This window comes from Bemisia tabaci, chromosome 3 (genome assembly GCF_918797505.1).
Source record: "Bemisia tabaci chromosome 3, PGI_BMITA_v3".
Taxonomy (NCBI): domain Eukaryota; kingdom Metazoa; phylum Arthropoda; class Insecta; order Hemiptera; family Aleyrodidae; genus Bemisia; species Bemisia tabaci.
In genome coordinates, this window is record NC_092795.1 from 23,127,612 (window position 1) to 23,149,324 (window position 21,713).

General features: G+C 40.7%; 1 protein-coding gene and 1 non-coding gene across 2 annotated transcripts in view; one reads left to right on the plus strand and one right to left on the minus strand.

The window, feature by feature from the left end:
* Positions 1-21,713, plus strand: part of LOC109029941 (uncharacterized) — an 89,868-nt gene that overhangs the window by 31,284 nt on the left and 36,871 nt on the right. Inside the window, exon 2 of the mRNA XM_072298035.1 lies at positions 20,744-20,846. The gene's annotated coding sequence lies outside the window, so the exon portion shown is untranslated. The remainder of the gene's footprint in view (positions 1-20,743; positions 20,847-21,713) is intronic.
* On the minus strand, positions 19,191-19,262 carry TRNAP-AGG (transfer RNA proline (anticodon AGG)). Its single transcript has one exon. It is a non-coding gene; the product is annotated as a tRNA-Pro (tRNA).

Here is a 21,713-nt window from a genome sequence, read left to right on the forward strand (position 1 = left end):
TTTGGTTTTTGTGGATGGGAGGGGGGTCATTGCCAACTTTTGACGGTTATCACCAACCGCACTCGCTGCCAACCTTACTACATCTAAGATAATTTTTCTCGAAAATTGCACACGATTAGCCTTAAAAATACTTAACGAGGTCGCAATAGTGCATTTGGGTAAATTTCTCGTTACGATAAGCAAAGACAACTACATTTTGAGTCATTTTGCATTACATTAACTTATGGCGTCCGCCATTTTTGGGTCCTAAGGGCTCCATTTAGCCTAAGATGGCTGAGCCAATCAGAGGTGGTAACTCCAGTGGCCATACTCTCTTAATATAGGTACTCTAGCCGGTTCCAGCTGATAGTGAGTCGGTTCCCACCTTTTTTGTCGCCACGCGAGCCGCTTCATATCACTCTTGATGCGCTTTTTTCAACGAGAAACATTTATTTAATTCGTTTCTTAATTCTTTCAGCTGCTAGCCACGCTGCATAGAACTACACTGAAAAAAAAACTCCAGCCGTGGTAGCCTCAATTACGGGCTATATAGACATATCGTCCGTTCCGGGCTCAGAGGCCAAAAATTTCGGCTGCTGGAGCCGTAGCTTCGATTGCTCCGGGTTCAGAGGCCGAAGCTACGGCTCCAGTAGCCGGAATTTTTGGCCTTTGAGCCCGGAACGGACGGTATGTCCATATAGCCCGTAATTGCGGCTCCGGCGGCCGGAGTTTTTTTTTTTCAGTGTATCAATCTATTTAAGTGAGACGAAGAAATGTGCTCTTCTCCTATATTCAAGCACCCCAAATTTGCAATTTTTTATCCTTATTGGTGCTCTTTTTCCGCTGGGAAAAGTTCATGCCGAGACTGATACGCAACCAACGCGACTGAGCGTTTTGTCGATGTTGGGTGGTATAAATCGGAAGAGCATTCTCTCGTTTCCCCTTTCTTGGCTATCGACAAGGATTCTTAACTGCATTTTAACCAGTTAAAGTTTCATTCTGGCTTTACACACGGGAAATAAAACATGCTAACAGGAAGAGCGGTCCCAGTAATGATGAAATTAAAAATAACTTCTCGGTTGTAAGATCAAAATGTGGGTTCTGGTAACCAAAGTGTGCATCAGGCACACTAGGATAACGCCCCTTAAAGAGCGTTTCGGTATTATCTGAACCGCGCAGCACGGATTCTATGACCGAAAACTTTGTCACCCTTGCCAAAAACATGGGTTACCTGGACCAAAAATGTGGGCGCTCCGGATCACTGGGAAGAAAAACACATTGGATCTAGAGTCCAAACTCTTAAAAATATCGACAAGAAAAAATACTCTTGATTCAATCAGATTTAAGCTTAAATCAAGAACCAATAAGCCTCTTAATTTGAGCGGATTTCCTTTTGATTTAAGATTAAATCTGATTGAATCAAAAGTATTTTTTCTTCTCAATGTTTTTAAGAGTCTGGACTCTATATCCAATCAGGGCCGGATTTACTTACTTGCCGCCCATGGGCCGCCTGTATTTTGCCGCCCCCTTCTCATTCGTTTTGAAATATCAATAAAAGCCATCAAGTAAACGTGCCGGAGGGGGAGAGGCGTATAAGACGCGTTTACTCGTGTTGGTCACATTTCTTGTGAAAGCCCTGTCAACACTACTAGCAAAAGTTCACGGAACTTGGCGCGAAAGTTAAGTTCCGTAAACCTATCTCTGTATGGACAAGGCCCTCCATTTATAAGAAATAAACCAAACAATTATGAAAGAACACACATAAATGTGGTTTAATAATTTTAACTTCCGCCACCGCGCCGCGCTGACCGCACTGTATTTGGCGCAATGCGTGAAGTATTCCTACAGTCTCACATGCGCTATGCGTTTCGGGCCGACCGCTGCTGCACGCACTGTGTTTGACGCAATGCGTGAAGTATTCATGCAGTCTTGTAGGCGCTATGCCGCTGCTGGCCGCAGCGACCGCACTGTCTTTGGCGCAATGCGTGAAGTATTCATGCAGTCTTGTAGGCGCTAATATGTGTTACATGCCGACCGCCGCGCCGAGGGTTTCTCCTTTTCATCTCACGTTCTCGTCATCATTGCTCTCTGCGCCGCGCCGTTCCAGGCCAAATTCCGTGTTCGGTTTCTCTCTTAGTCTTAACTCGACTAATTAAAGGTGCTGTCTATTGTATCACAGAAGGACGACAAAATTAGAGATATACTCTCAGGAAATGAGAGATGTTGTCACCTTTTCTCGTTCGTAATTTTTTTGTCTGAATCTGATTTTTCTTTATGGCTACATTGAAAAAAATTGCAAAATTTGCCGCCCCCTAAATTTGCCGCCATGGGCCGCGGCCCATGTGGCCACCCCCTTAATCCGGCCCTGTATCCAATGTGTTCTTTTTTCCAGTGATGAACCAAAGTGTATAGTCCGGAAAACACAAGTTTCTTTAGCCGTGCATGGTCCCAACTTTGAAAGCTTTCCGTGAGCTTCGGAGTAAATTTTAAGCAAATCCAGCTATTTCATCGTTTTTTCTCGAGAAATTATACGCACGTTGAACAATCAAATGAATGGCATCCCTTCCAATTACCGGTACTGCAATGATATTCAAAGCCAGCGCCGGAGCCGGTGCCAAGGCGGCTCTGGCCAAGCGTAGAAGCATGTTTTAAGCGATGCACTGCCTTACTAAAGAGAAAAGCCGTAAGAGTCTTTTAAGTTGCCAAGTTTACTTTGACAAGCCATGAATTGTTTACATAATTTATAAATATTTTCTTTTAATTTTTCGGATAATTTTATTCACGATTTGATCTTAAGTATAACTGAACATTTCAAGAAAAAAATCTGCCTGTGCATACTTAAAAATGAATATTTTACCAGGGCCGGATTAAGGGAGTGGCCACATGGGCCGCGGCCCATGGCGGCAAAATTAGGGGGCGGCAAATTTTGCAATTTTTTTAAATGCAGGTACAAAGTAAAATCGGATTCAGAAAAACAATTACAAACAAGAAAAGGTGACAAAATCTCTCATTTCCTGAGAGTTCATTAATTTCTAATTTTGTCGTATTTCGGTAATACAAAAGACTGCGCACCTTTAATTAGTTGAGTTAAGAGAAAAACCAAATACGTAATTTGGCCTGGAGTGGCGCGACGCAAAGAGAAATGATGACGAGGACTTGAGATGGAAAGGAGAAGCCCTAGACGCGGCGGTTAGCATGTGACACATTTTAGCGCCTACGGGACTGCATGAATACTTCACGCATTGCGTCAAACACAGCACGGTCAACAGCGGTCGGCGCGGCGTGAAACGCACAGTGCCTACAAGACTACATGAATACTTCATGCATTGCGCCAAACACAGAGTGGTCAGCGCGTCACGGCGGCGGAAGTTAAAATTATTAAACCACATTTATGTCTGTTCTTTCTTAATTTTTTAGTTCCTTTCTTACAAATGAAAGGTCTTGTCCCCACAGAGATAGGCTTACGGAACTGAACTATCGCGCGAAGTTTCGTGAACTTTTGCCAGTAGTGTTGACAGGGCTTACGCAAAAAATGTGTCCAACACGAGTGAACGCGTCTTATGCACCTATCTTGCTCCGGCACGTTCACTTGACGGTTTTTATTGATGTTCCAAAATGAATGAGAAAATGGCGGGAAATACATGCGGCCCATGGGCGGCAAGCAGGTAAATCCGGCCATGTATTTTACTGGAGGAAATTTGGCAACATTCGGATGCTCATGAGACATTCTTCCTCAGCACGGCAGTGCGCATGTGGAGCTCTTGAGCATTGTTATTGCGGTGCATCGGAACAGAAAGACAACGCTGAATGGCTCGTTTGCCGGCCACTTCGGCTCCCGCGGCCATAAGAAACGAGAGCTGATTGTTAGCCCGCTGAGCAGAAACCGCTTGGCTCGAATGGAATCCCCTATGCAAATATGAGGTTTTTGCTTAGTAAGGCAGGATGGTGACCGCTCCCGAGTGCGCTCGGCTATGAAATATGACTGCTTCCTGTCCCTGGAGCACTTCCGGATATCACGGGTGCACTTCGCTTGGCTCTATGTGGGCGAACGATTTCAAAAGCACCGCAATCGTCCGATAAAAAATGGAGAATTTTGACGGAGAGAAAATTGTCTGTAATATTCACACGCCGAAAATTTTGGCAGCTGGAGCCGAGATTCCCGGTCCTGGCTGCACTGAGAGAAAAAGTTCAGTCACGTGAACCGGACTGCATTCTGTAATCTGGAACTACAATCATTGGCGGTTCCAGCAAATTGGCAACATTGTCTTTTCTCCGTTTAAATCTATGAAAATGTATCGATTCTTGGAGGGGCCAGGTGCTCCAACAAGAATCGATTATTGAGCATAGGTTTAAATGGAGGAAATCCAGTGTTGCCAAATTTCTGGATCCGTCGCTGACTACAATTTCTAGGAAGAACGTCGTATGAGCCTTCAGACATTGCCACGTTTCTTCAAATAAAAAAACCGAAATTACATGGAAAATTGTGAATATTTTTCCTCAAAATTTCCAGATAATTTTATTCGGACTTGATTCTCAAATATCTGAATAATGTGCATTACTTTTCTCAAAACTACATGTTTCATCCGGGGAAATTCGGCAACTCTCGGATGTTCACACGGCGTTCTCCCGTAGCACGGAAGCATTAGTTTCTCAATGTGTATAAATGTTTTCACCAATGAGCCAGAGATCATGGCTCTGAATTGCAAAATGTTGTCCAACTGTAAGTACAGTGTCTCATATGTATTGGCCGCAAACGACGCGAACCGTTGGTCTCGGTCCTGGGAGCCGGCGAGTTCAGTTTTGTTCGAAAGTTCAGTTGCAAGAGCCGAGGATACGGTTACGCGAGCCGAATAGCACGGTCAATATAGAAAACCGTAGTTACGATTCATTTGACCGAACATTTATTTCTGAGTGGGTTCTAAGTTCCGTCTATGATGTTGAGCAAAAACACGAATTCTCAAATCCCGTGCCACTGAAAAGAAATTCTCGGCCTTTTTTACCAAGGTCCGTTAGTACCTTTACCATCTCACTTTTTTTACCAATTATTGGTAATTTTACGAAGACAGTCTGGTAAGCTTACCTAAAAACCGGTATTTTTACTGTTTTTTCAGGTAAGAATACCACTTTTATTGGTAATCAATTCTCGGTGACTTTGCCATTTTATCTCGGTAATTCTACCACAGTCGATAAAAAATATTGGCGTTTTTACCAAGGTCCAGTAAAATTACCGAGAAAGTTAAATAATTTTACCGAGATTTCATGGTAAAATTACCAATTCCATAAATGGTAATTTTACCAAGAAAAAACTGGGATCAAATAGAACCCTGAAATCTTGGTAATTTTACCCTTTTCTCAGTAAATACACTGAAATTTGTTTTTCAGTGATGAGGAAGCTAAACGGTCTTCGTGAAATGGAGGATCCAAAGTCATCGAAAACCAGGAGCTCGATTTCTGCGCGTATATTTATGTATGCATACTGCTATGTTGTATTTATTTATTTACTTTTTTTTCGAGCGCTGATTATCATCACTTGCACCTGATGTGTCGCAAATTCAAAAAGATAGCCGGATATTTCGGCCCGCTGCGATTAAATATCAGCCCGAGGCCCTTCAGGAGGGCCCTGTCTACGATGAACTGTAAGTTTTTGCCAAAGAGGTGCCATTCACTATTCGATAAAATTAAATTTAGTCCAGAAAAAGGAGGAAAACCGACCGAAATGTCCCGAAAAACCAGTTTTTTACGGCATGTCAATACAGATGCGACCGATCTCTCACCAGGTGACGGCACGCAAAACAAAGCGGACATTCTCTTCGAACTGATGCTTATGTCATCGCTCAGTTCCAAGATCAATTATCTTATATCAATCAATTTTTTTGGCGAACAAAAGGAGAAAGGATTTGAATAATTTATTAAGTTCCAATCGTCCGAGACGTTTAACGTCTGATTAACTATCATTTTGGTCAATTTTGAGAATACGTATTCTATATAACTGGGCATCATTTCTCTATTGTAACCTTCCCTAACCCTAATCGAACCGAACTGGTTGAACAAGAAACAAGAGACCCTCCACTGATTTCTTGGCAGTGGGGGAATCTTCTACTTTCGGGACTTCAACATTTAACTGTTGACATACCTAATAGGTGGATGGTTAACAACGTGTTGGGAATTTCTGTTTGCAAACAAATCAAAGTTTGAGAGACTTGTTTGGCTCATTCCGTCACCCGAAGCTCATCTTCAACCTACTAGGTAGGATGACTGCTGCTCCCTTAGAATTATCCACAAGGAAGTGTTGAATGCCTGAAAGTAATAACTTCCACCTGTCGCCAACAGGCCAGTGGTGGGTCTCTTGTTGTTGGGTTGAACCCACAAGTTTTCGTTTTTCGGTTCAAAGAACTGTCGTTTATATGAACCGCCCTCATCAGTTGATAGAATAGAACCAATTACTTCAGTTCGGTAATTTAAAGCTGTAGCCCAACGGACCGAAGCATCAGTTCAACGAACCGAAAAGCTTTGGCCGGTAAAAAACAAATTCTGCAGAACCCTGTTCACCGAGCCGGTCGATTCCGCCGTAACTGGTCGGTTCGCGTCCCTGAAGAATCAAGTCAACCCGTTTCTTTCTTGCTTTTTTTGTACTGCTTTTTAATAGTGTAGTGGTTTTTACAGGATCAGAAATTGAACATTTTTGAGATTCCGCATTGGCACTGCTATCTCCCTAAAGAGCATAAACATGACTTTTGGAGGTCAACACTCGAATTTGCTTAATGGTGGCGGGTGACGAAAGAGTTGAGCAATTGGATCACATTCTACAATTAGAAACTACAAATTCTTCCTCATATTAGAAACAACATAATCGCCATGTTTAACTATCTCCCTATATAGTGTAAAAATTACTTTCGAAGGTCGTAACACTCAAATTCAGATAATGGTGGCTGACGATCAGAGAGTTATGCGCAATTGGATCACATTGTGCAATTAGAAACTACAATTTCTTGCTCATTTTAAAAACAACATAATTACCATTAGTTTTCCCGCACAAATATGAGTTTTTAAGGACCAGAATTTGTAGTTACCTTGCAAAATGCAATCCAATTGATTGAGTAATCCCAGCCTAATTTGCAGAAACTCGCCTAGTAAAGTGCACACAGGCGCAACATTCATCAGTTGTCATTAGGTGAATTTCATTGGATCTTTGCTCAACAAGCTGCTCATGAATCATCAGTATCGGTGACTCTAAAATTCAACTTCAGCCTCACCCGACTGCCTTGCTCAGATCGATAGTGGAGGGTCCCTGAAAACTGTCTTTCCTTCGTGAGTATTTCGGACCGGTCATACTTTATGACTGCTTATTACGCATCTTTGCGTAATGGGAGCGGCGGCATTTGCCCCGCGTTTCGGCAACGCGGGCTGGAAGAAAGTTAGCGATGAGCGGTGACCGTCCGAGCGGTGGATGTTGACGTCCGAGCGCTAATTTCCCGTTTTACGCGTTTAGCGGGACGCACGGTGGCTGCTTCGCGACGCGACGCCGCGACGCGCGGGACGCCGGGTTTCGTGCGAAAGCTTTCGCTAATTCTGGTTTGCCGATCGCCGATTCATCCGATCGGCGCCGTTGTCGATGTCAGGCCGATCCGTATTTTTTTTGCGCCGACGCACACTGGAACGAACCAACAGGGGAGGTCGGACATGAAATTTTCGGCCAAAATTTCAATTTTGCCCATTTAATTCGTCACAAATTCGATTTCCAATTGTGTTCTCGCACTGGAAAAAAAAACACATTGGATCTAGAGTCCAGACTCTTAAAAACATCGACAAAAAAAACTCTTGATTCAATCGGATTTTTGCTTGAATCAAGAACCAAGCCTCTTAATTTGAGCGGATTTCCTTTTGATTTAAGCAGAAATCTGATTGAATCAAGAGTATTTTTTCTTGTCAATGTTTTCGAGAGTCTAGACTCTAGATCCAATGTATTTTTTTTCCGGTGCGGAGGGAAATTTCATGTAAAAACGAATGGAGCCGCTCTTACACTTTTTTGTTTCATATTTTCGAAAATATGAGCTTTCAAAGTTGCTACATTTTTTCCGTCTTCCCCTATTGACTCGATCTACCGTGTGACGATGGAACCGAGAAATCCTCCGTCGATAGAGGTTGGAGTTCCTTTGAGAACCTGCAGCGGTCAACCCTGCGGGCCGGTTATTGAAATTGATAGACAAAGTTACAGACAATGAAGACAACAAGGATATGGTGGGATTCTATCGGCGGGAGTGGGTGGTTGCGATAAACAAAGGAATTAAGTCATAGACTAACTAACGGCAACCGACAAGAGACCCGACAGTTAGTCTATCATTTACCCTTTGGTCTGTAAGAACCACCAGTTGCAACCGGTGGAATCGATCCATACTCCTTATGTTTTCTTTGCCTATAGTTTTGTCTATAAATTTCCATAATCGGTCTGCAGGTCTGACAGACTCAAGTCCGCTGGACCCGGGGCACGCGATGGGTGGTTTGAATTAAGTATTAGGGGACAGATGCGTGGGGGGCTTTGAAAAACACGCATGTGCAATAGAGGAGGACATCTAACAGACGTCACGTTAAGGCGCATTAGAAGTAGAATGAGAAGAGGAGGTAGTGGTGAAAAAATAAGCATTAGAAAAGAAAGAGGGTGGAGGAGAAAGAGAAGAGGAAAAAGAGAAAAATAGAGAAAGCAGGAAGATGAGGAAGAAACATACATACAATTATTAATATATTTTCCTTGTCTCATTCTTCGTCTCCGTTTCCATCCTCTTCCTCCGTTTCCTTCTCTCCATCTTTTCTTCTTACTTTTTATCACTATCAACTGCATCTGCCTCTTCCTCTCCTTTTCTTCCTGCTCTAATTTCTAATGCGACCCCGTCCAATATATGTTACAGAAGTCCTAAACAATTGCACTATCATGTTTTTTTTTTGTTTTGTTGAAGGGAAAAAAAAAACTTTATCCTGTTACTTATTCCTACGTAATTGAGGGAAGCATTAGGTCCATAAATCTGAGTTAGTCAGACCAGGGTACATGTGTTAAATTTCTCTAATTGGCTTTCGCGTCTCAAGCTTCCACCAGAGGCGTCATTTCAGTCATAATAATGGATAATAATGAATAATAAATGAATAATAATCAATAATAAATGAAGAACTATAGGCAAAGTCTTGAGGCAATAATAGAACATTTTCTTGTGCGGACCGATAAAATTCAGCCTGATTTCCAAGGAAATGTTCGTGCCAGTTCAAAAGGAAATTAGTGAACAGCTCCTAGGAATTTAGAAACATTACATTGGACTTGCGCTCTTTTCTAAAAAAAATGATCGAGAGAAATTGAGATAGGCTGATTCTGAAGAAAGCCGTGCGATCGCACCACCAACACAACCTTGACTTTGAGAGTTTTTTTTACGGACACACAATCGCGAAGAGAACGTGCGTTTACTGGTTTAGCCCATCGGTAACATCTACTTGGAAAAGGAGCTGTGAAACCGGCCCGGAGCATTGATATCTCGCGAGGATGGTGCAACTTTGTTGCGACTCGTTGCTTAGCATGAGAACAAGTGGCAAGTGCATGTGTACCTCTCGAAAGAAGAATGTGGCGGCGCTAGTGCGTGTGAGAATGGAGGAACATGAGTTGAACACCGAACACGCGGACATCTGATAAAACTGCATGTTTCGCGCGGGCCCGATAGGATGCTGGGGGAGCAACCTCCGGTAGCCGATTGCTGCTGATTGGCTGGAGCGATGCCAGATTGCCGCTTTTAGGTCTTGCAAGCTTAAGCTTAGGGACCATAATATCGTAGCTCATTAGTAAGATCGAGAATACATATTTGAGGGACTTGGAGGACAAGGCGCATAAAATCAGTTTTTGAAATTTGAGATATTCATAAATTCAATTAAAACTAGTTTGAACGTATACTGCGTGAAAAAGTCACAACTGGACGTATTTCTGTCAAACGGAACTAAGCGCCAATTTGAATTTCTTTTGAGGAATTTAGAATGCCGGATAGCGCGTTCTGTCAAACGGAACTAAGCGCCATGGAAAAGCTTTGCCCGACGCCCGGTTCCGCCGCCAATCCAAGCCCCCCTCTACCCTCCTCCCCCTATGGCTCTTACTTCCGTTTGACAGAAATACGTCCAACTGAAGTTCAACTTCAAAGCATCGAAAAGTGACTTTAAGCTTCCTTTCGGCCATAAGGCTCCAAGAAGTTTTGAAACTTTAAACACGCATTTCTTGAAATTGCAAAACTGCACTCATGTCCCTTGTCCTCGAAGCCCCTCATTTGGACGGAGTTAAACAGAAAGGAACCAAGCCCGGGATTGAACCGAGAAAAAGAGGTTAAAAGTTTGGCTCCTGCATAAGACTCAATGTAAAAGATAAACTTCAAGTTCAATTGCTGCAAAATTTGCTCCAACAAAAACTTTGAATTCTTAGCGATAGATAGCAGAGCAGTGGTTGAGTTCAAAACCACTCATAACTCAATTTTTTCCAAAATGTGGATTGGTTCCTTTCTGCTTAACTCAGTCCATTTGAGGGACCTGGAGGACAAGGCGCATAAAATCAGTTTTTGGAATTTGAGATATTCATAAATTAAACTAAAACTAGTTTGAACGTATACTCCGTGCAAAAGTCACAACTGAAGTTCAACTTTAAAGCGTCGAAAAGTGAGTTTAAGCTTCCTTTCTGCCATAAGGCTCCATGTAATTTTGAAACTTTAAACACGTAATTCTTGAAATAGCAAAAACTGTACTCATGCCCCTTGTCCTCGAAGCCCCTCTTTTGTGGCTGGCATATAGGTTTTGTGTTTGTAAGAAAGAATAATATTTGCACAAACACGATATTTCTAAGGACCGGTAATTTTTGTGGTTGAAATTAAAATTTTGACCCCCCACGAAAAAAGTAATTATGATAAAATGTGCCCTCCAAACTCGTACACTATGAAAAGTCGTTTTGAAAAAAGTAAGAGGGGCTACTCTACCTATGATACGCAGAGAAATCTATTCATATTGAAGTCTTCATAGCTCCGTTATAATTCAGGAAGCTCTCACCGAAATTTTCAACAGTATCTTTTTAAGAAAAGTTTTGAAAGCATACTTTTTTCCGCGAAAGATATTTTAAATGTGAACGTTTAATTCTACATTTATTACTCTCATCGAGTTTTGAAGAGAGATTAAACTGAAAGACCTAATTTTTCAAATCCATTCTGTTTTGTTTCAAGCACTGCTTTGAGGTCCCACAAGAATGTGAGGCAGCAAAATATCAATTTTAAAAATGAAACTTTCTCTTGTTTTTCAAAGCGCAGGATCCCACTTTGCCCAATTAACATACTGTGCAATGACAATGTTTTCCCCGCCACATGTAGCCTGCTCTGCAAAAAAAAACTGTGGTAACATCCACCATGAGTTTACTGGATTTTTTACACTGCAGTGATACTATTTAGTGAAAATGACCAGAATTATAGCAGTAGTTACCAGAACTCTAGTGATACTTACTACTGTACGGCAAATGCTGCCATAGAGTCTGTTGTTAATTACCATGTGTCAGAGTATGGTAAAAATCTACCATAATTCACCTCTCTCTAAGACGCGGAGCGTTGAGCGCCTTCATTTGATAGCGTAGGCAAAACCACCTCCGGAGCGTCAAAAAAATTCGTTATGCCCCTGTGACCCTTCCACTAGCGTTCGTAACAGGATTCTTCAAACAAATCAAAACCCCAGGGTGCAAAGAGACTAAGCAGACAATCATTTTTGGCAAGACTGAAATACTTGTTCCTCCAGGAAGCGTTTTTTTCTTCGGTAGAAATCAGCGCGCCCTTCGCGAAACTGGGTTAAACGCGAACATGCTTTTTTTGCATCTTACATTTCTATTGTTCGAAACGCATCGAAGCCGTTTAATCATCCGAAAAGGCTTGGAGGCATTTTATAATGAAGCGTGGATCATCGACTATCGATGTTTTCCCATTTGAAATTATGGTAAGGAATCGATTGTTAAGGTGCTCATTGCGAACACCCTGATAATCGATCCTTTTCCATTGGTTTAAAAGGCAGATCAATCGATCCAGCGCAAAGTACTGCAGGCTACGGGAGCATTCCGTTTACTCCGAAAACGCGTGGCTTTCCATTTTGATTGCTTTCCTGCAATCCGCAGTCGTTCCTGGAATCTCGAACACTCCAGAGACGTTATTGGCATGCACTCGCCCCGATTTTTACGGGTCTCTTGCAGTCATGAGGCTCTGCAAAAAGGAAGCGAAGGGGGAAAGTAGTGGGTCCTCAATGCGATGATTGGCATGATTTGGTTAGTTTTGGTAAGAGACCTTCGCAAGTGTCCTGTTCAATTTCTGATATGACGGTCGAACTTAATTTCGATGAAAGGGACTGAATGAGTGTAAATAACTGTTATCAAAAGGAACCACGAAGCACGTCGCACAAAGGATCGAGTCAGTTAGAGAGGTCGGACATGAAATTCTTTACTAAAGCTGCAAATTTTAGTGATTATTTCGTCACATTTTGAATTTCAATGAGTGCTTCCAACAGAAAATGCCACGAGGAAAACCAATGAAATCACTTCCAGGACCTCGAAATTTTGTAAAAACGGAGTTATGAGCTTTTAAAGTTTCCAAATTTTGTCCGACCTCCCCCATTGACTCGAGCCAATGTGCGCCGTCTCGGTTCACTGCACATAATTCCTTCTGATATATTTCAGTTGTACATAGTTCCTCTTGGAACGACAACATCTAATTTTGATAGCTATAACATCCATTACAACGGTGCTCCCAATGTAATGGTGGTAAGGCGCACAATGATGATACTAGTCTCAAACCATAGAAATGGACTTGGGTAAAGCAAGGGTTCGTAAAAATATTTTAATATTTGACGTTTTTAACACTTAAACAATACTTAGGGTAGGTTTTTTCAGATACGTAACGACAGGGACAATCTCAGTCACATTTAATCGTGCGTCAGACGATGCTTGAGTTGTCTATCTTCAAATAAAATCGATAGGTTAATGTTAGAAATGAAGCCCGCGTCACATGCCCAAGAGCGCGATGTCCAGTCATGATCGTTAACTCTTCGACTTCGTCGAAAATTTTGAGTAACTGGTGTATTGGGGTTGCCTACCTTCCAGTGACACAGTCATCAACCTCTCATGGCTATTAAAATTACCGCGAAGGAAATTAGATTTATCACTCAATCAACAGATAATACTAATCTCCCCATGCCGTATCATTTTAATCTGCGGAACCGATAATTCTCACAAAATCCCTCTCATAGACAAGAAGTCATTCGCGATGAGTGCAAGAAGCCGAAGACCCACTACTAGATAAATCACTGATCGCGACTAATGAAAGCTGCCCTCTGTAAGTTTGTAGCCCTCTTACAATCATTGAAATATGATGAGTTCTTCGAGACGCTGCGAAAAAGGTCCTCAGTGCGAGGGCGTTGCCTGTAGAGCAAAATTGTCTACGGAATTTAACGATTTGGAGATGTGATTTCCACACGCGGTGGCAACAGCTCCATGGTGCCATTTCTTGGAAGCTATTAATCACGAATCTTATAACAGTCAGTAAGTAGCAAAGCCATCGCCACCACTTTCGATCCCAACCCGTAATCTGGTGACTAGACGCGCTGCTGAGAGCCGAGATGGTTTCCCGTAGAAAAGGTCATATCGCTGTTGCCTGCTCAGAATTGGACGAAAACAAGTGAGGAGTGGAAATAGAGGATTTGCAGGTGTCTGAAATTGTGTGAATTTCATTTGTAAAATGAAATTACCGGGAGAACTGCAGACGAGGAAATCCTTGGTTTCTAAATTAAAAAATCATTTGAGTAAATATAACCAAAAAACCTTATCCGCTAAAATACACGTTAAAATGAGAAATGCCGCCAGATGATATCACAAGGCGGCAATATTTTTCTCTGAATATTTGTTTCTGTTGATTTTTCTACAATTTCCTATTTCAGAACTCAGCTCATTAATCACACTCAGATGAGGCCATAAATTTTGTGTGTGCCAATTCTCCAATTCAAAAACCTGGTAAGCGCGATAAGGTGTTGCTAAAATTGCGCATAGTCTTCGTCAATATTGACGAGAGCCTCTGAGTCTTGCACTAATAGCGGTGAGGCTCAGTAAAGTTTTGAGGGAAAGATTGTTCTGTTTGATTGTTCTTTTGATTTCCCGGTTGAAAATACGCTTGTTATAGTTGCGGAACTTCCCGGTTTTTTATGTTGTATTATTCTTCGCGGTCTTAGTGGCGTTTTAAGCTGAATCTTTTGTATTATAGTTTCGGGCCGATTAAGTTGTTTTTCTTTATAAGAGCATAAATTCTCTAAACTTAAGAACTTTTTTCTGAGAATTCTCTCTATCCTTCGCTCTTATCTTCAAGAAGAAAAATTGTTTTTTTCAGTTCACTGCATTCCCGTTAAACGAGTAATATTTGTACGATCTTAGCAATTTATTTATCTACGTGTTTAGCTTTCACAATTATAAAAGTACCTCGAGACACAAATACAGCAATGTAGGAATTTACACATTTTCACAGAACTGTTTCAAAGCAATAAGCAGCAAAATAACTCGCAAAAATAAACGAAAATACGAGGTGAAGTCACTGCTCCTGAATGGGCATTTGGTGAAAAAATCCTACTTTCATATTCGAGCAATCTTGACATCTGAGAGTGATATCCATTACTCGACCACATGGGAGCTCAATTAGCCTACACTGAAAACTGAAGGAAAAACGACTGTGAGGTAAAGTCATCCTCCACATACCACGCTCGGTGAATTATTATTCCTGCATTCATCCCCGAACAATCGCGACATCCGAGAGTGATACCACTATTCGTCCACGCGGGAGCTCGGGTTGCCTACACTGAAAACTGCAGGTAAACCGAAAGTGCGAGGTAAGCTCACCGCACGCCACGCTCGGTGAATTATTCCTACCACCGGTATGCCTTTTGCGGTGCGTTGTGAGCACATGCGGCTATATTATAGGAACACGATCAATTATAATAATTCTTTTCCACGTGGTATTTCATTACAACATCCAATGCTCGCGCTCTAACTGCAGGTTCAAGACTCAATTACCTCCCGGACCCCAAGTTCCCATCGTCGGTGCTCGGTGGAGTAAAGAAATTCATCATTCCCGCTCGGGATCTATCTTTCTCAGCGAGGATTTCTATTTAATAAAAAAGCAATTCATCATAAGTCTTTATTTCGAGCCCGCTTGATCAAAAAAGACGTATCTGTCTCATGAACTGAGCCCTACAATGCTATTATCCTCGTGCTGCCCAGGTCCCCCGTGCATTTTGCACTTTTGGGCCGGCAGAGCGCGCGGCCAGTACGGTTCGACCTGCCCCTCGCGATCACATTTCGAGTAAATGAATCAAACTTTCGCGCGGGCCGGCTCTGTCGCATTGTCGCGGTGCTTCTCCAGCCGAGTGAGTCACATGCGACATTAATATCCGAGGAGATTAGCGCGATAGCCGATTTCGTATCCTATCCCATTTGCCGGGACTTTCTTCTGATTGTTTATTAGAGAGTCTTAGGTTAGGTCCGTGCACGCCGCCTCAAAACAACGGGGTAACAAAGGAGCTAGGAACAATCTGGAGTCATATTTCTTTAAACCATTAATCATGTAAGAGATTTTTGTATCAGGAGATAAGTTTCTGAGAGAGTAGTGGGTAGTCCGAAGTTTCCACCTGTCAAAATAAAGCACGAGCCTACCTCTGGAGTTCCCTCATTGAGAGAGTTGCAACATCCCTAATTCTGATCTCACAAAAGGTCGGACCAATTTTAAAGTTGGTAAAGTTTTTTCATGATTTTTGATCAACCTCATCCCACAGTCCGTTCCCCCATCCTCCCCCTTCCCTCCCTCCGACTATTTTCTGTCGTATTCATGGTTTTCTGGTTCGTGTCAGTTTCTAATCTTTGTAACTGGTTCAAAAATTGTAAATTTTTCGATCCTTCGTGATATCGTAATTGACTGTCACACCATCAAAGTCATCAAATGGACAAGGTCAGAAACTTTTCTTTCAAATACCATCGACCCGCAGGTATTTGATGTCATGACTATTCGCTAAGTTGGCTAATCAGAGCTCACCCCTGCCATTAAATACCCATGAACCGCTGCTATTTGAAATAAAAGTTCCTGACCTTGTCTATTAGATGGCTTGATTTGTTTCTGTATGACACTGGTTACAAAAGCCAGTTGGATACGAAAAATCGGGAGCTAATCAGAGATGGACTCCATAGATCTTAATTCTAACCACAAGAGGACTCCAGAAAACTTTACATGTCTGCAGACTCATTTTAACTCTAATCACATTTCATATTTCAATACAGTAACGATAACGAACTGTTTTTTTTTTCTTTTTCTTATATGATCTGCATCAGAAAAAACTGCACCGAGGAAAATATTTCGATTGTTTGATGAAGCGTGGGTGATACGGTGCTCACTATCAACCTTCATCGAGAATGTACGGTCCTCAAAAATGAACATCTTGAGACCAAAAAATAAAGCAAATAAAAACTAAAATAAAAGAGATGAAGTTTGCCAATGTTGGACCCTCACAAATTCGTGTTAAAACTGATTAAAATTCGATGTAAATGATTTTTGGCGCGTATACGTAGTATACCGCCTTTGCGATCGTTTCGAACCCTGCTCGATACAATAACCGAGTCCCTTAGTTCCTTACCGAAAAGTGACTACCGCGAACTTCTGAGATTTTCCAAAGCGTGTAAAAAGTTTATTTATCCGTCAATAATTATGATTTAAAGTTGTTTCTCATTCTGGGGCTCGCTAGTTTATGTGCAGTGAATACCAAGAGTCTACGTTACTTGGTTTTTTTAAAAAAAGCCTAAGAGTAGGGCGCGCTGATTTAAAATATGCATATATAAGCGGAAGCAAGCGAACTGATTCGAGGATGGCTGACCAGTTCGGCACTCCTTGAATGAGAATTTCACTCACTCAGTTTTGTTCACAACGTTGCTTTGTCATATCTCCACACCACTGTTATCCTTTTCAAAAGTTGGTACTCCTTGCTCTGATAGCCGGGGCCAGCAGGATAGTGGTAAGTGCAATCTGTGATGAGCCTCGAGACTCATTAGACCATTTGCTAAACGTGGCTCATACAGGAGTCCACTCAGCCCTCTCGTCCCCACGCTCCTGATCACTGCGTCGGCGTCACGAAGAACAATGGCCTTGGGCCGCCTTGGGTCGCCTTGGGTCCCAACGCGGCCGATACCCGTACCCCAATTACTCACGCTTCATTAACCATTTCACCGTCACGCTAGGATTCATCCAATTTTCAAAAAAAATTGTTTCGCATGTATTTATCAATTTTTTCCTTACTCTCCGTTAAAACACAGATAAAAAGAGACCTCATTCATAAAAATCGGCCGAATAGAAGAGAAGTTACAGTAATCGAAATCCGAAGAAATCAACAAAACCTCGACTCCTCGATACGAAAAATAAAATGAAGGGGAAAAAAAGACAGTATAAATTACAATTAAATATAATTGACCTCAAAATTTGACAAGCAATTCATTTACATACCTAACGCTGAAAAAACTGGGAGAAATTACAAAAAATTCGCCTCTTGCAAGGGGCTTCTTTGTAAGAATTTTGACCTGAAGACAACGGTCGAATAACAGCAGTACTCCATACAATACACGGTGTGCCTGAACGAGTTAAACATTTTTTATACGTCCAAATCGAAAAATCTTTATATTTTTAACTACAATGTTTCTTGAATCGTTTAAGCCAAAAAAAAAAAAAAAAAAAAAAAAAAAAAAAAAAAAAAAAAAATTCCGTCGAGATTCTGGAACGCAAAGGCGCTTTAAAAGTATTCTGGGGCTATAATAGCTAAATCACCGTAGTAAATTCGTTATATTATTAAAAAGAAATTGACTCCATAGTTTAATTCCTTAGTTTCTTGAATACGATTATTTTAAGCACTTAAACATTTATACCACCAATTTTAGCCATGGGTGATTTCCTGAGAGCCGATAATATCACGAATTTCTCCATAGAACCCTTCAACAGTGGCTTGCTTTTTTGGCAGCCGATTCGGCCATCGAACCGGAGTTTAAATGGAAGCTAATAATAACCCAAAGCTCTGAGAAAAATTTTGAGATGAGTATAAGAACGGTTTGTTGTAAGTAACGAGGAGAGGCGGGCAAAGCGGCTAAAATCCGATCTAATTTTTACAGTTTTTCTGTTGAATTAATGTTGCCGCGGGCTTCTGACTATCCACACCTAGTTTCTATTCAGCATATCGATACATAAGTATTTACATACGTAGAATCTAATTTTCACGTCGGGGAGTTGACATATTTTGATTTTTTCGATTTTATACGGAAAATTGATGGTTTTTCGGGATTGAAATTATTATTGTTTCATGAAAAATAAATGCACCCAAAATGACTATAGCATATTGATTCTTACACATTTGCACTCACAAAATTGGTTGGTAAATTCAACGAGTGGGTGCATCGACCTGGTATATCAAGTTTCTGCAATTTTTTACGGCAAATCAGTAGATTTTCGGGATGTAGATTGCTTACTTTCAATTCATGAATGAATAAAGCAACGACATGGTTGAACTTCTTTGCATGGAAATACGTTTAAAATAACAAAATCAAGACTATTATAATGCAATTGCATTTATATCGAGTTAATTTCTTTTCAATAATATAACGGGATTTTTACTACCGGTGATTTGGGTATTTTAGCCCCAAAATACCTTTAAATCGACTTTATCTTCTAGGAGTTCGACAGAATTTTTCCTTTCTTCGCTTAAATTATTCCGTAGCACTTTTCTTCAAGAATCTGATAAGATTTTGCTTGAGGCAGATCAAAAAACTTAAATTCGATCGAATAGCTTCCTACTTTCACGATACACGGTCTCGTCAAGGTGCGTCTTTGACCTCGCAGTGTTGGATCGTGAATTCTCTTGTTGTGCTGTTTGCCTATTTTGAAATCTCTGTAAATGAAAACTAAAGGGGTTGATATGTGCGAGTTAATGACGCGCCTTATCAAACACATTGTGTTGGAGTTCACTGCTTGTTTTTTCTTTCTTTCTTCCTTACAAAATTTTCAAGAGAAAACTCGCTGTGTTCACTTCAGCTCCGAAAGGTGTCTTCAACAGACACCATCCGCCCGACATCGCCACATGACTGCCACTGCTTTGTAGTTCCTTCAAAAATTTAAGGGCCTGTCCGGGAATTGAACCCGGGACCTCTCGCACCCTAAGCGAGAATCATACGACTAGACCAACAGGCCAGGTGGAAATGAACGATGAGTATTAAAAACAAAAGAAAGTGAAATTTCGATCAGTGTAACGTGCCAGTCAGATTGCGTGTAAGACGAATTCACACAATCAGCGAAAATCAGCCGCGATGCCTCAGGAGGTGCTAATCCGTGGCTCACACCGCCAGCGCCGCGAGAATATCACGGGGCTGCCGATTCGCACGCGATATTCTTGATCTAGACTATAATAATCCAATACTTATTGGAATTATTACTTTCTCAAACTGAATTTCTTATTTCTCGTAATTAACAAAAGAACTGATAAGTTTTTTCTCAAAGATTCACTACTGTATGGAGGACAAAAACTTCAAATCATATTATGTACCACTGAAGTTTTCTGTCCGGGTATCTGCGAAGTTTTCAGTGCTGGGAACAGAACATTTGGCAATAGCAATTCGTGTTCCTCTCTGAAGATTTTGGTCGTCTAAACAAAAATCTGCTTTCTGTGACCGAAAACTGTTCGGTTAATCTCTGGAAAACCGAAGTCTTTTCCCCGCGCGTGAGCAAATAAATTAACATTTCTCGACTAAAAATTTAGAGGGAGCAGAATTATCGGAAATTGAGTACGGATGTTACGCATATCGCCATTTTGCCTTCAATTTTCGAGATCGGCCAGAAAACCTTCGTGCGGCAAATAGTTTTCTATTCGAGGATTCATAACTCGTGTTTTTTTTTTTTTTTTTTTTCATAATCTAACTCGCGATAAATTATTTGAAAATTTACGATTGTTGACAATTGCTTTTGTTTTCTTACTAATTGTAAGCCTTTGTGATTGATAATAAATAAAAAATTTAAATTTAGCAACAGACCAAAACAATTTTTCGTAGAGGCATTGTTTTTAAAATGTAAAATGCAAGAAAGGAAGTTGCCTCCTTCATAAAAAGCGAGTAGCGGACAGGGTTAGAAAAATTGAAATATTTTGGACAAAGCTGACAACTATTTTTTATTCGACTCAATTGACCATGAAACGCGTGCTAGATCCCACACTTTGAAAAAAACCGCGAAACGATCAGTTTTCCCTTTCATCTTACTCTAGTTATTACGGCCTATCCGCGAGCGTTTAACAATTGCTGAATTATGCATGCGATGGGTAAAAGCTTTAATTAGATGCAACGCAAACGCAACACATACTTAACTCATCAAGCCTAAATCTATATGTCTCTTTTTAATTTTCAGCGCCCGAATATTTAAATGTTTTTATTCAGTATAGCACAATGGTTTATCCACTTTTTAAATTATGCTGATGAGTCTTTGTGGATCAAAGAGTTTATTTTTCCTTGAATGATAGTTTCCAATTATCTGGAAAAACTTATTTATTTAACATCCAAATGGGGAGGAAACATCTGTTTGGTAATCCCTGTGAAAAATACCATGGATAAAATCCTCACCCTGTTACACATGTTTCAATTTTATTTTCAATAAATTTAAATGTATTTTAAAATTTTCTGTTACAGAGTGCCGGAGAACGTGGACTAATAGTAGAGGAGCAGTGTTTTTTTTTAAAAAAAAAATAATAGTAATACCTACAAAATACGCAATCGGATTAACGCAAAAAAGGTAATTGCACGATTATAATGCCTACCGCTTCTTTACGTTATTTTATCGGAATGATGCTACACCTTCACTTTTGAACTTTTCCTTAATTTATATTACAGAATTTCAATAGCTTGAATTTTTTTAAGGAAATGTGTCAAAAGTGTAACAGTGAATCTCTGAAGAGATTTTGATAGGACTTTAAAATCCATGTAACCATATTTTGAAGTAGGCCAATGAATATATTTTGGTCGTAAATGATGAAAGATCCTCTAAAAGATTCTTTTCTTTCTTATGATTGAAAATTTCAGAGTAAATTAAAACTTCCGGATCCCATTGTCCGAACGAGTATTTAAATTCTCCGTCAATTCGCAGTCTCCTCGAATGTGTAATGAATATGTGAATGTTTCTAGCATGATATTCCCACTTTCAATCTTTCTTTTGAAAGGGAGAAGGGAATAGCAGAAAAACGTTCATTCATGAACGCTGGTTAAGACAAATTTCAGCGAATTGATCATTGTATAAACATTCCAACTTTCCGTCATTTTTTCAATGGACCTAATATCTCAAATGTACGTACAGTCGCACGTAAACATAGAAGCAATTCGTAATGATACAAATCGACCAATTTTGTATTGATACAAACCGAACGATTTTGCAAAAATCCTCTCATACCATATCTTTTGTTTAAACGATTGAAAGCTTATGTGCAGTTGTGTATCTAATGCGAGCAACCAGCAAATCTGGCAATGCAGCATATCTTCATAACACTCACGAGCCATAAGGAAAATATGACTGTCGCTTTTCTGATTTAATAAGATTTATTTCGGAGGCGCCGTTTTCGATTGCTCTATTTCTGTTGGCTAGTTACACGAGCGCCACTATAAGAAA